Source organism: Poecilia reticulata, linkage group LG12, assembly GCF_000633615.1.
Source record: "Poecilia reticulata strain Guanapo linkage group LG12, Guppy_female_1.0+MT, whole genome shotgun sequence".
In the NCBI taxonomy this organism is placed as follows: domain Eukaryota; kingdom Metazoa; phylum Chordata; class Actinopteri; order Cyprinodontiformes; family Poeciliidae; genus Poecilia; species Poecilia reticulata.
In genome coordinates, this window is record NC_024342.1 from 22,146,496 (window position 1) to 22,158,590 (window position 12,095).

The window sequence follows — 12,095 nt, forward strand, 5'->3', positions numbered from 1 at the left end:
ATCTGAAAACGTCTTGAAACGATCCTGCAGCCATTCGCTTGAAATGCTCTTTAGATTCAAATTTAGACGTAATTAATTCCCCGGAGGGAAAATTGCTTCTTGCCCTTGTGTGAGCAGAAGCCTCACACATCCAGACTGAAGAGACAGACGAGTCGCTGCCGTTGTGTGCTTCGTGTTGGTGTCATTTATTTATGTTTCCTCCGTGGTTTTGACTGTTTGTGCTCACTTTAACAACCTGCTGTGCAGAAGCAGACAGGAGGCTTCGCTCCTTCATAAACATGAGGTTCAGATGCAAAAAGATGCAGCAGGATTTACAGACAACAGGAGGGCAGTGATTGCTACCCGGAGGTCCATCTATCAACGTCTCATCTGTTTCTCTGCACCTGCAAATAACAAATAGTGATTTGGACGTAAATACACTCCAGTGTTTCTGCTACTCTGCTTTCTGTTTCTGCTCAGTAACATTTTTCTGAAATGTTTATTTGAATGTAGAGTATTAGCGTAATTAGTTTTGATCACACCTTGCTTTCAGACTCTTCAGCTTCAACCAGGTTGACGTTTTCACTTTTAGATTTGCTGTGGTGTTTAGGATCATTGTCTTATTGAAGAGTCAGTTTGTTCTGCTGTCGGACAAAAGGCCGCCACCAAAATCTAATTTTACAAAAACATTAACTAGACTAAAGCCACTTTTTGAATGGACTCAGAATCCAGGACTGTGAATTGTGATTCTCTATGCAACCAATAATTTTTTCTGCACTTCTACCTACCATTATTATTGGCTTTTGCTTCAATACATTGTTTGAGATGAAGAAATCACCTTTGGATGCGTCTAGTTGAACATCCTACTTTAATGTTGTTCATAAATGTCACCTGGAAACCTGATTTCTCTAGGTTTTTATGAGTAGTGTTTTTTGTCTTTAGCATGCTAACCATGCTAATTGTTTGATTTGATGTCCACTCAGTTAATCTTCCTAACTGTAGAATGATGGTCTTCAGGTTATTTGGAAATTAAATTTTTAGCTTTTGACAGCAACAATTATTGCCCCAAGATTACAGCTCTTGTTTTTTTTTACCAGACAAAAGAGAAATTATATCATCACCACTCCATTTTTATTTACGTTTCATGAAGAAGGAAGTTGCAATCAGCGTCTTCTTCAGAGGTTTTGTGTCGTTTCCTTCAKTGGTTCTTGGTGTAGCGCCCCCACAGGCGAGGAGGRAARCATGTTTTTTCCAAGAGAACCGCAGCAGCTGAAAATGTAACAAATGTTGCCATTTTGGTTCCCWGTCGACCCGAATCTACCRAACTATCAGCTGGGAAAACATCCTTAATAGTCACACTGCAATTAATGAATACTTTATGCTCTCTCTATAGCGTCTGATGTCTTTCTGTTGGCCTCCAATGAGCCAYARTTCCTGCTTTTATTTAGCACTTAATCAAGTCCGARGACTCCAAAGCGCTTTACGTTGAACTCATTCACCGTTTCCTTCATCGTTGCCCAAGGACACAACGATCCGGCAACAGAACCAACAGAACTGTCGTTTTTCAGGTGATCAATTAATGGAGTGCATTCAGAGCACCTGGCCAGATACTTTTCCTCTTATATCCCAAAAAAGCACCAAGGCTGTACTTAGGYTGTTTGCATAAATCACYTCTAAATGGGCCGAATGCCAAAGGATAGAAGGAAATGCTTTATTGACATATGGAGGCTGAAAATGTGACATTTGTTGTGCAGTTATAAAGAAAACACACACCACTGCTGAAATTGAAAATGCCCCAACATGGAGTTGTGTCCTTAGTTTCCTTTGGACGTCTACTCTGGGGGTGAATTAACACTTCGCATTAAGGGCGCAGGCGGGAGTGCAGGCCATCTGTTTCTCCATGATGTCTCCTGCAGAGCGCTCGCCACAGGATCAATCTCCCTGTGGAGCTAAAGAGCAGAAACACTCCGCTATCTGTTGCCACCAAGCTGCAGCAACCGCTCCGTCACCACAGAGGRCGGAGCCTCAGAGCGCTTCAGCAAGGTGAAACTTATTAATGCAGCACAGAAACACGGCTCTCACTGAAACAGACACARTCTTCTCTCCAGTTTTACTCCAGTTTTCAGAGTTCAGCTACATGGACGATTGTAAGGCTGAAACGATTAATCAGATCAGTCAACTAATTGAAATAATCGTCAACTAATTTAGTAATCAATTAATCATCAGCTGGAGTATAAATGTTCAAAAAAGGTCATTTGCTGAAAGAACAACACAATCAGAGCCAAAACTGCAAAACATATCAATTTCTTCCAGTGTTTCTGTAAATGTTCTTCCCAGAAAGATTTAGCAGTTTTAGCTTCATTTAGTTCAAATTCTCTAAAATAAAATAAATTAAATCTCCTGTTAAGCATCCAATTATTGGTAATCAATAGATTAGCCCAAAGTTGAGCATATGTTGATGTTAGAAATATCTTTTAGTTGCAAATGCATTATTTGCTACAAACGATCAAATTTTCTCTATTATTGTGTTTTTTAGCAATAAAATATTTATTTTCTTATATAAAAAGGGATTCAATGATGTAATTATACTTTTTAAAATATTTCTAATATAAAGGGCTAGATATAAAATCTGCACTATTTGTAATTTTTAAAAAATCAATTAATCGTCAGATTAACCGATTAATCGTCAGAGTAACCGATTAATCGATAAATAAAGTAATCATTAGTCGCAATCGATTGTTTTCTTTAAAGAGGAAGAAGTTATCCAAACCAAACTGGTTCGAAGTGGATAAGTGTTTGGACCTGATAGCTGGTTGTACCATCAGGCATCATCTTGATCAGCGTCAACGTTGTATTTTTTAACCAATCAGTGGTGAACCTGCAGGGATCCTGCTGTATAGTCCAAGTAAGCTTGAGCTTCTCAAACTGATGGTTTTTCCTTCAGGATTGTCTGAGAGAGAGCAGGAGTTCATAATCCCACACCATCACACTGCCTCCACCATGTTTCAAAGCTGGCTTTTCTGTTTTCCTGAAATAATTTTTAAGTTTAACTGGATGGACACCTTCCAGGATATTTTCMTAAAAGTTTCAGAGATTGTTGACCTTTGTGTTCTTCCAGTCCCTCTTTCTTTTTGTTAAATCATGAACTGTGGTGAAACCTGCACCAGATCTTGTTCTGTTCTTCTTGGACCGCCTGATTTAAATCAATACCTGAGACTCACTGAGGATGGTGTAGAATCAGTGATGCTGTGGGCCTCTTAAGGTCCCAATGCTTGGTGAAATACCAGTAGTGTGTTGTTCTGAAGTAGACTTGGAAAAACCAAAACTAGAGCCCAGTTTTCTCTGTAGAAGTGTTGATTTGTGTCTTTGTTCTGSCACAAATGATGGAAAACATCAATTTCGATGTTTTCTAAAGGTCTAATTTATCATTGAAAATCATTTTCTTCTTGTATTTCATAAATTTGCTGATTTTACTTGTGTTGTCCCACCAAATCTAAAGATGATCAATAAAACCACATCTAATCCAAAGAGATTTGAGCTTTCCACCTGTTGTTGTTGTATTCAAACAAACCCCAGTTGTTTTCAGATATATAATGGCTGCAGACAGAGAAGGATGCAAAACCCTAAACCTAAAAGCTTACCCCATCCCTAATTAGTCTCCATTKTGTACATAAACAACACAAATAACCTGAATAACCTGTCAAACCACGAGTAAAAAAGTGTGTTTGGGCCAAAAGGTCAGCAGTCGTAGTTAGRTGCTGATTAGAGGTATTGATTCTCCTTGGCCTGATTTAACTGCTGCAGAAAGGTCATATTTCTCACCCAATGAGACTAAACTAATTAGTTACAATTGACACACATGTAAAAGTCATTATCACCCAAGTCATGATGTGTTACCTCTATTGGAGTGAGAATCTGGGGATCAAACCCTCAACAGATCCTCTGGAGCTGAAATGTTCATATCCAGTAAAATAAATGCTGATTCGTCTTTAAAACAGCAACAGGCAAAGAGAAACCCAATCAGTTGCCCTCAACTCCAGCCTGGCTGGGCAAGAGGGATGCCGTCATCAACGGTTCCTGAGAGCATCAAGAGGCATTTATCCCATCAGCCCCCAGAAAACGCAGCTCCTAACCAATGGTAACTGATTACCTGGCCTGACTGCAGCAGATTGCTCATCTGGTGCTTTGGCTAGCTCTATGCTAAGATACGTTCTATGTTGCTCTATATTTTTACTGTATTTTGCGTAACTTGGACAAAATAATTTCCCTTGGGGGTCAATAAAGTAATCTTGATCTATTTTATCTGGTCCATTGAGAAAACTACCCAGTCAACCGAACCGCACCACATCGTTCCTGGGAACCCTTTAGCTGACATGGGGATGTAGCCTACGTGCTTGTTGCTACATGTACAAACTCTGCCAATCACCAGAAACTTGTTATTCATACGAAGAGTATTCGTTCATGGGTCTCAGGTGAAGCTCCTCCATTTTGTTCTCACTCTTTGTGTTCACTAGGCATTTAACTATGTCGTAGTAGCCAATCGGAGGCCGATTGTCTGACATATTGTCCTTCTCCGTCTCATAGCAGCCATTTTGTTCATGAATCTTTCTCACACATCAGTCAAGAGTTTCCACATATTTTCTTTTTGTTGGTCTGGAAGCCATTGGTTTGCTGTGCTTTGGGCTGCGCTTGCCTACCAAGATGGCGCCGATCACTTCCAGTTCAGACTTGTGGAAACATTCTGAAAACATAGACAGCATTCATAACCCGGTAAAAGTAACTAAAGTCCAAAACCTCTTAACTGCACTTGATGTTTGGAAACCCAAGAAAACTTAGTATTGTTGTTGTTACCACTGTTAGCTCTATATAAATATGGTTATATGCAGCTAGTAGATGGTCTAAAGCAATACAATCGCAATGCTTTATGTAAGTGGTGTCCTTATGTAGCCTATTAAATAATAGAGAATATGCTTTTTTTTTTTTTTTTTACATTTTTGGCTTTGACTGCTTTGGTCTACCAAAAAACAGCACAAGGGATTTTTAACCACTTTCTTATCATCACTTTTATCATTATCTCAATAAACACCAGGAATGATGACATCCTGAGTCCGGATGGCCGGTTCCTGCTGCAGCCGTCATGTGTGAGATCTTAGTATGCGCAGGGTGAATCTGTGGGGCTGATTCTGACACATTTCATTCAGGCAGGAGTCGGACGGCTTCACTGCTGTCAGTGTTGCATCATTAGGCCAGCCCTCCACTCCTCTGATCAACCTTTCCACAAGCCGACTATTAATTTAGAAATGTCTGGCCAAGCATGGATGAAATACAGATTTAACAAACAGGTGGAACTTTTATATTTAGTTCAGTTCAGGTTATTTACCGCAGCAAGTCAGTGCTACGTGAATCTAAACTCACCAAAAAAAGAAGAAATGGTTTCAAGTTCAGATCGTCTCAAACTGAACTCCAGTGGCTTCAGCCGTCACCAGATAAACGGATCTTCCTTTGGGCTGCGGTGGAGCATGTTGTTCTCATTTCAAGCGTTTCTGCACAGCTGGGCTGTTTGGTTAGAAGCACCATCGGTCCTTATTACCCAAGGACACAACGACGGAGGCAGACGGAGCGACGATCCACTGATCATGTCAGAGAACGACAGGCAGAGCTGGGTGTCGTCAGCATCGAGGTGGTCTGAGAAGCTCGGATGTGATTGGATGATGTGGCCCAGTGAGGAGAAGAGGTTTGAGCTCAGAGCCCTGGGGAACTCCTGTGGTGAAGCCAGTTTACACAAAATAGCCAAGCAGTGAAAATTAAGGCAGTTCTGGAGAAAACGGGGGCTCCAAACTGTTATTAGCAAGACGTACCGGATAAAACGGCCCATTTGTGCTGCATTAACGCTGCAGCCTGCAGTGACCCAATTCCGATGTTTTTAACGTAATGCGACCTGTAACTGATCTTTTCATGGCAGTGTGAACAGCACAGCTCGGATTCTTTTCGAATGTGACCCATATCCGATACGTATCCGATTCAAATGCGACCATAACGTCCAGGCTGCGTTCATCCGATCTGAACTGATACTCAACAAATTCTGCGTCCTGGGAAGAAAAACAACAATCATGACGGACTATAATGAGGATTAAGTTGTTAATATGCTGCTCTAGCCGGACAACAACTTCAAATATGTAAGCTAAGCTCCACCGTTAGCCTCCATGTTTACTTCCGCAAACATTGAGCACTTCTTCTTTTAACACTGAGAACGCTGACGCTATGGAGCCCTCTAGTGCGCATGTGGGACACTTTCAGCTCGTTCACACTGGAGGTCACTTACAGGTCATATATATTTGGAAATGTGAACATCCACAGCAAAAAAAAATTCAGATTTGACAAAAAAATCAGACTTGGGTCACTTCAGGCTGCAGTGTGAACGCAGCCAGTCGATGGTTGTTATTTTACGTAGATACTTTGATCTAAACGAGTCTGAAGGAAACTCAAAAGCATTCAGAAGTGGATGTTACTGCGGCCATCAAACAGCTTTGTTCCTTTTCACCACTCGCTGCAGCAGGACTTTGAACCGGCTGCAGTCGGAGCAGATGGTGGATGGCCGTGGTCGGACTCTGTAATGGAGCCGGGACAGGCCAAAGGCTAAAATACGAGGAGGAGAAACATGGAGGAGGTGATGGAGATGTAGACAATGAGGGTTGAAATGAGGGGGCAAAGGTTAAAGAGGAGGAAATTAGGCCCGATTAAGAGAGTCTGATGGAGCAGAGTGAGCCAGGGAGCAGAAAGCTGTGGGGAGCAAGAGATTAACCTGTTCAAATAATGAAAAACCAGCAATGAGCTGCATGAAAAGAAGAGAACAAGGAAAACTGGACATCCTTTCTTTCCTTTAGGAACAAAGTCAGCATCCGACAAGAACTTTGAAGCTTAAAAAACTGTTTCCTGCTCAACTACAAACCTTAACATTTGCATAAATGAACTCAGTTTAAGTTTGATCTTCTGTCAAGTTGAGAATATATTTTATATAAACTGTCTCTAAATTATCCTGTTGGATCAGGACAAGTGCATTTTCACCTAAAGGTCATTTTCATAAAATACAGTTTAAACATCAAAAGGAAATGACAGATTATTAGGGACAGTCTAGTAAAAAAGTAATTACCAGATAGAAGTCATTACTAGAACAAAAGTTATAAAACTAGAAAAATAAAGTAATAATACGAGAAAAATGTTGTATGACAAAAAGTCATTAAAAGTCTGAAGTCATGATAATACGAGAATAAAGTTTTACCAATATAAGAATAAACTGTTATAACTCCTACATGAACAATAATCATTTAGCATCTTTCTTCTGGTGTTTTGGTTTTTTTTATCCTACTAATATTATCACTTTATTCTCAGTGTAAGCTATAGTTTTATTCAAATATTCATCTGGGTGTGATTTTAAGTAAATTTCTTGGTTAATTGTGAAATTAGCAGAATAACGGCAAAGTTTTGCTTTACATTTATAATGGAAATTACCTTTAAATCCGTCTGTTATTGAGTTGAAGTGCCTTGAAAAGCCATTTAAATGAGCCGAACTGAAGCCTGTAAGCTGGGAAAAGCCACTTCCCAGAACTGGGATGTTGATCGATTCCTCCAGATTAGAGCGGAAATGTTCATGTCTCAGTAACAGGCGTCACCAGCAGAGGGACGTTTTGATGAGCAGCTCAGTGGGAACCAGTGAGCTCTGCTCCTCAGTGCGTCCCGTCTCCGTCTGCACTCACAGCCCTGAGTGGTTTTCCCCAAAACAGCTCGTAGCTCAGAGCTGCAACACTCTCGCCTCGCAGGGGGAAAAAACAAACTCCAGCTAAAATTGATCAAGAACTTTTCACATAACTCTTAAAAAAGCTCCCAAAAGAAGTGATTTGAGTCGGAGCAGCAACGATTAATCTGCCGACACGGGCGGCTCCCGGATCCTCGGAGCCTCCTGATTTAGAAACTGAGGTTTTACAGGTTTTCCTTCACACTGCGGCTGCATTCACACCAGCCCTGTCTAGTCCACTTTAATCCAGCTCCGGTTCATTTGGGGAGGTGAGAATGCGGACTAACAAAAGGAACTCCGGTCCGCCTCAAATCCTGAACTCTTGACGCGGTGTGAATGCAACCGAATCGGGAGAACGCTCCAAAAGCAGGACGCTAACTACAACGCAGAGCATTCTGGTTACTTTCGAAGGTGTTGCGTCGGTTTCCATGGTGACGGGTCTGCCTGCAGGGTAAAGCCGACCCAGAGAGCGAGGAAAAGCCGAATAACTGAGCGCGCGGGCAGTCGCATTACTCTTCAGTGACTTTCGCTGTTTTCTTGCTCTTTCTGTTGGGTCGATCCGTTTCAAAGCATCATTGACTTTTAATGTTAGAAATACAACATGCAGAGCAAAACACAGCTGCTGTGGATGGAGTAAAGTGTGATGGTAACCTTTGGGGGCGTGGCCAGCAGCAGCTAATCTGCATAAAAGTGACAGACGTCTAAAACGGCTCATTCTGAATAAAAAGCTCAAAATGCGCAGAACAGATCAGGTGAAACATCTTTACCTGAGGAGGATAATTTGGTGCACAAAATGTAACAAACATGTTTTGTCTTTAGCTATGCTAGCCTGTTGAAGATGAGCTACAACAGGCTCCCTTTAAGATGCTTCTCTTGCCAACTCACCTTCAGTTTATTTTCCTGTGCAGCTCATTTTCACTCAGAAATGCTGCTGTTCTGTTTTTTATCAGCACGGCGCTTCCTGTGCCACAGGCTGCCACACATTAAACAAAACCACGATATTTCCTCCTCAGGTCTGAACTGTTGCCAGGGTAATACTCCAACAGTGCCAAAAATGTCCAGAGCTCAGCTTTTTTCTTTGAAATTAATCTGATTCCTGAGGGAGTGGTGCTCACAAAGTGTACATTTTAATTTCAGGAAAGCTTTCCTATCCCACTTATCAAATATTATTTGTGTTTATCTTCCTTTGAACTGCCTCTGTTTCACTTCACAATTATTCACTACTTTGTGCCGCCCTGTCGCATCAAATCCAGTCATCCTGAAGTAAGAACTGTAACTAAATTTGGAGAAATTAAAGGTATTTTTATACCTCAACATCCAGAAAAACTCCCCTTAAAATATTAAATAACTGCCTCCATTATTGTTGATATTCCTGTTGGAGTTTCAGGTGATGGAGGAGCTGAGTCTGATTTTTGGCAACGATATGATTTATCACTTATTTTACACTGCAAAAGAACAAAATCCTACCATTAATTTTAGCCTAGTTTCTTGTGCAAATATCTAATAAGACAAACTAAAAAGTAACTTTTCAGCTACATATAGAGGCTTGATTACTTAATATTAATGAAAATGTTCTGGTTCCATTGGCAGATAAATTAATTTATAAAGTGGGAAAAATGTCTTGTTATAAGTGAAATAATAGTAATGTTTTAAAGGAATTATTTATTTAAAACAAACCTGTATTTGTTGCTAAAAAGTTACTTTTAAGATAGTTTGTCTCGTCTAAAGTGTAATAAAATATTTGCTCTTGAAACTGGACTAAAATTACTTGGTAAGATGTGTTTTTACAGTGAACCACTTTATTTAACACTTAGATTCATCATCATACAGGAGGAAACTGAGAGTTCAGATGTTTTCTGGGTTAATCCCTTTAATGCCCTTTTGTTCGCCACGCTGAACATTTCTATAATAGGTTGTATAACTTTACTGGATTTTTACTGGGGGGATGTGTTGAACGCAGCCTGTAGATGAAACTGCCAGCAGCTTAATGTGTTGTAGAGCTGAGCTGCTGCGCCGCAACGAGAAACAATAAAAACCCACTTTAATTATCCTGAAGTGCATCAGGGATCCAAACACTGATGGCTGCATTTTAACAGACCAGATTTTACATCCAGGTGCAGAAGGTGGCTTTGAAATGTCAGTTTTCTTTACACTAATCATATTCAGACGGAGCAAAAATGTGTTTTTGTGACATTGAGACATGAGAAGTCCAAAGTGCAGATATTTGATATTTGCATGAAGGATTTGTTGTCTTTTCCTCCTGAGGGATCAGGTTGGTGAGGAAAGGGTAATTAAATGTTGTAAATTATTTTATATGGATCCATTTATGAAATCAGTAATGCTGATTTAACTTGCAAAGACGAGCTATAAATCCAGTTCTATGGAATCCGATCAGGTAAATTAAACATCTGTGATGTAAAAAATAAATAAATCCTCAATCTACTTATTTATTTTGTTCTGTAGGAGTGAATGTTGCATCATCAATGGGAAATAGTTTCCCAAATAGATTGAGGGAACGTTTCCTGTGGAGAATCTTCTTCTGATCAGGTTTTCCTGCAGCTCAAATTTCTGATGCACCGATTGCAGCTTCCTGGACGATCTTTAAAATCCTGACCTGCCGATTCCGATTTTGAGCAATACAGATTTTTATGTTTATATTTTTATAAGTGACACTGTCAGGAGATATAAGGTTCCAGTACACATTATTATTATTGTTATTATTATTATTATTAAAAAACAAACTTGTTTTACCTGCTCATGAGGAAGAATTGCTCTCAAAAATCACTAAAAATAAACTAAACAAAAACATCTGTTCCTTTAGAGTGCTTTCACAAAGCCCTGTTTAGTCTGGTGTGACGTGAACTCTGGTGCCGTTTGAATGCATATGTGAACGCCAAACAGACCGTGAACCACTCCAAAAACAGGAAGTGGACTACACCGCACGGCATTCTGGGTAAATTCAACCAAAATAAAAGCGCTAGCTAAAGACACAAAAAAAAAAATCCTACAACTGTTAAAATTTCTTTACATTTTGCGCTCAGTGTCTTTGTAGGTTTTTGTGTCATTTCCCTCAGTGATTCCTGCTGCAGCGCCCCCACAGGCGGGGAGGGAAACAGGTTTTTCAAATAGTTTGGTTCGTTTGTCACAGTGCAATGAAATCGAACCACAGCAGCTGAAAATGTAACAATTGTCGTCATTTTGGTCGCCAGTAGAACCAAATCTACCAAACTATCAGGTGTGGAAATGATCTTAGTCTCGAATTTTCACATTTTAACATTTTTCTTAAATCTCTGATGATTTTCAGACCTTTGTAAAAGTAGATAAGATTTGTTTTGCATCAAAGCACAAACTGATCTCCAATCTCCCAAAATTAGGGAAGTCAATAAATCGCCCGATCACCTATCAATCAGTGCATCCTGATTAGAAACAGAAGTTTCTGGAGTTTCTTGTAATTTCTGCTCCTGTTCTGACCAGCTTTCTTACTCATATGCACACAGACAACACTACACTTGCTATTAGCCAGATGTATGTGTAAAACAAAGTACCAGTGAATGGAAGAAGCTGGAAATCTCACTTTTCTACCTTTAATCATGAAAGGTTTATCTGTATTACAGTGATGTTGCTGTAAACTGATTATTCTGAACTTCTGCTTCTTATTCTGGATGAAGAAACTCAAATTCTCAGACGTTCGCTGCTCTGTAGATCTTTTCTTTGGCCACAAACTTATGTTTCCTGTCAGCTGAGACGGCGCCGCATTTCAGGCAGTTTTGCTGATTTGTTTGTTTCAAACAGTTGTAACTGAAATGGGAAAAGTTGCAGCACAATCAATCAACTCCGAGTCGACGGCTTGATTTGTTTCACTCTGTTTTTGAAGAATGTGGTTTTATGAAACGCTGATTTTGATTAGCACTCGAAGCATAAACATCGGCAGCTGTTTAATTACCCAGAATGCAAATCTGCAGGCGCTCCTCCTTCAGAAGTTAACACAAGAATTGATCACAAAAAAACAAAGCGTTTATTTTATCTGCTTTTATGTAGACTAAAGATGTCCAAAGTGAGGTCTGGGGGCCATTTGTGGTCATTGGATTGATTTTGTGCCGCAATTAAAAAGTGATACAAATTGATGCAGACGGAGACTTTTAATTTGCAACAAGGGTAAAATTATTACGGATATAATTTTCTTACTCTGGAAAATATAAATACAATACAAACTGTTTCTGTTTATCCAGAGTCTTTTACTGAAAAGGCGACCAGATCAGCTTTGATTTAATTTAATAAACTTGAGCAAATATAGCAAACCTTTTGGAAGAAAGTGACACAAATC

General features: G+C 39.8%; 1 protein-coding gene and 1 long non-coding RNA gene across 5 annotated transcripts in view; one reads left to right on the forward strand and one right to left on the reverse strand.

Moving 5' to 3' along the window:
* The window catches only part of whrna (whirlin a), a 135,612-nt gene that overhangs the window by 82,435 nt on the left and 41,082 nt on the right, over window positions 1-12,095 (forward strand). The window lies entirely within an intron of this gene.
* On the reverse strand, window positions 5,004-8,132 carry LOC103473954 (uncharacterized). The gene is made up of 3 exons (XR_535092.2): window positions 7,489-8,132; window positions 5,395-5,740; window positions 5,004-5,283 (listed from the first exon to the last, which is right to left on the reverse strand). It is a non-coding gene; the product is annotated as an uncharacterized LOC103473954 (long non-coding RNA).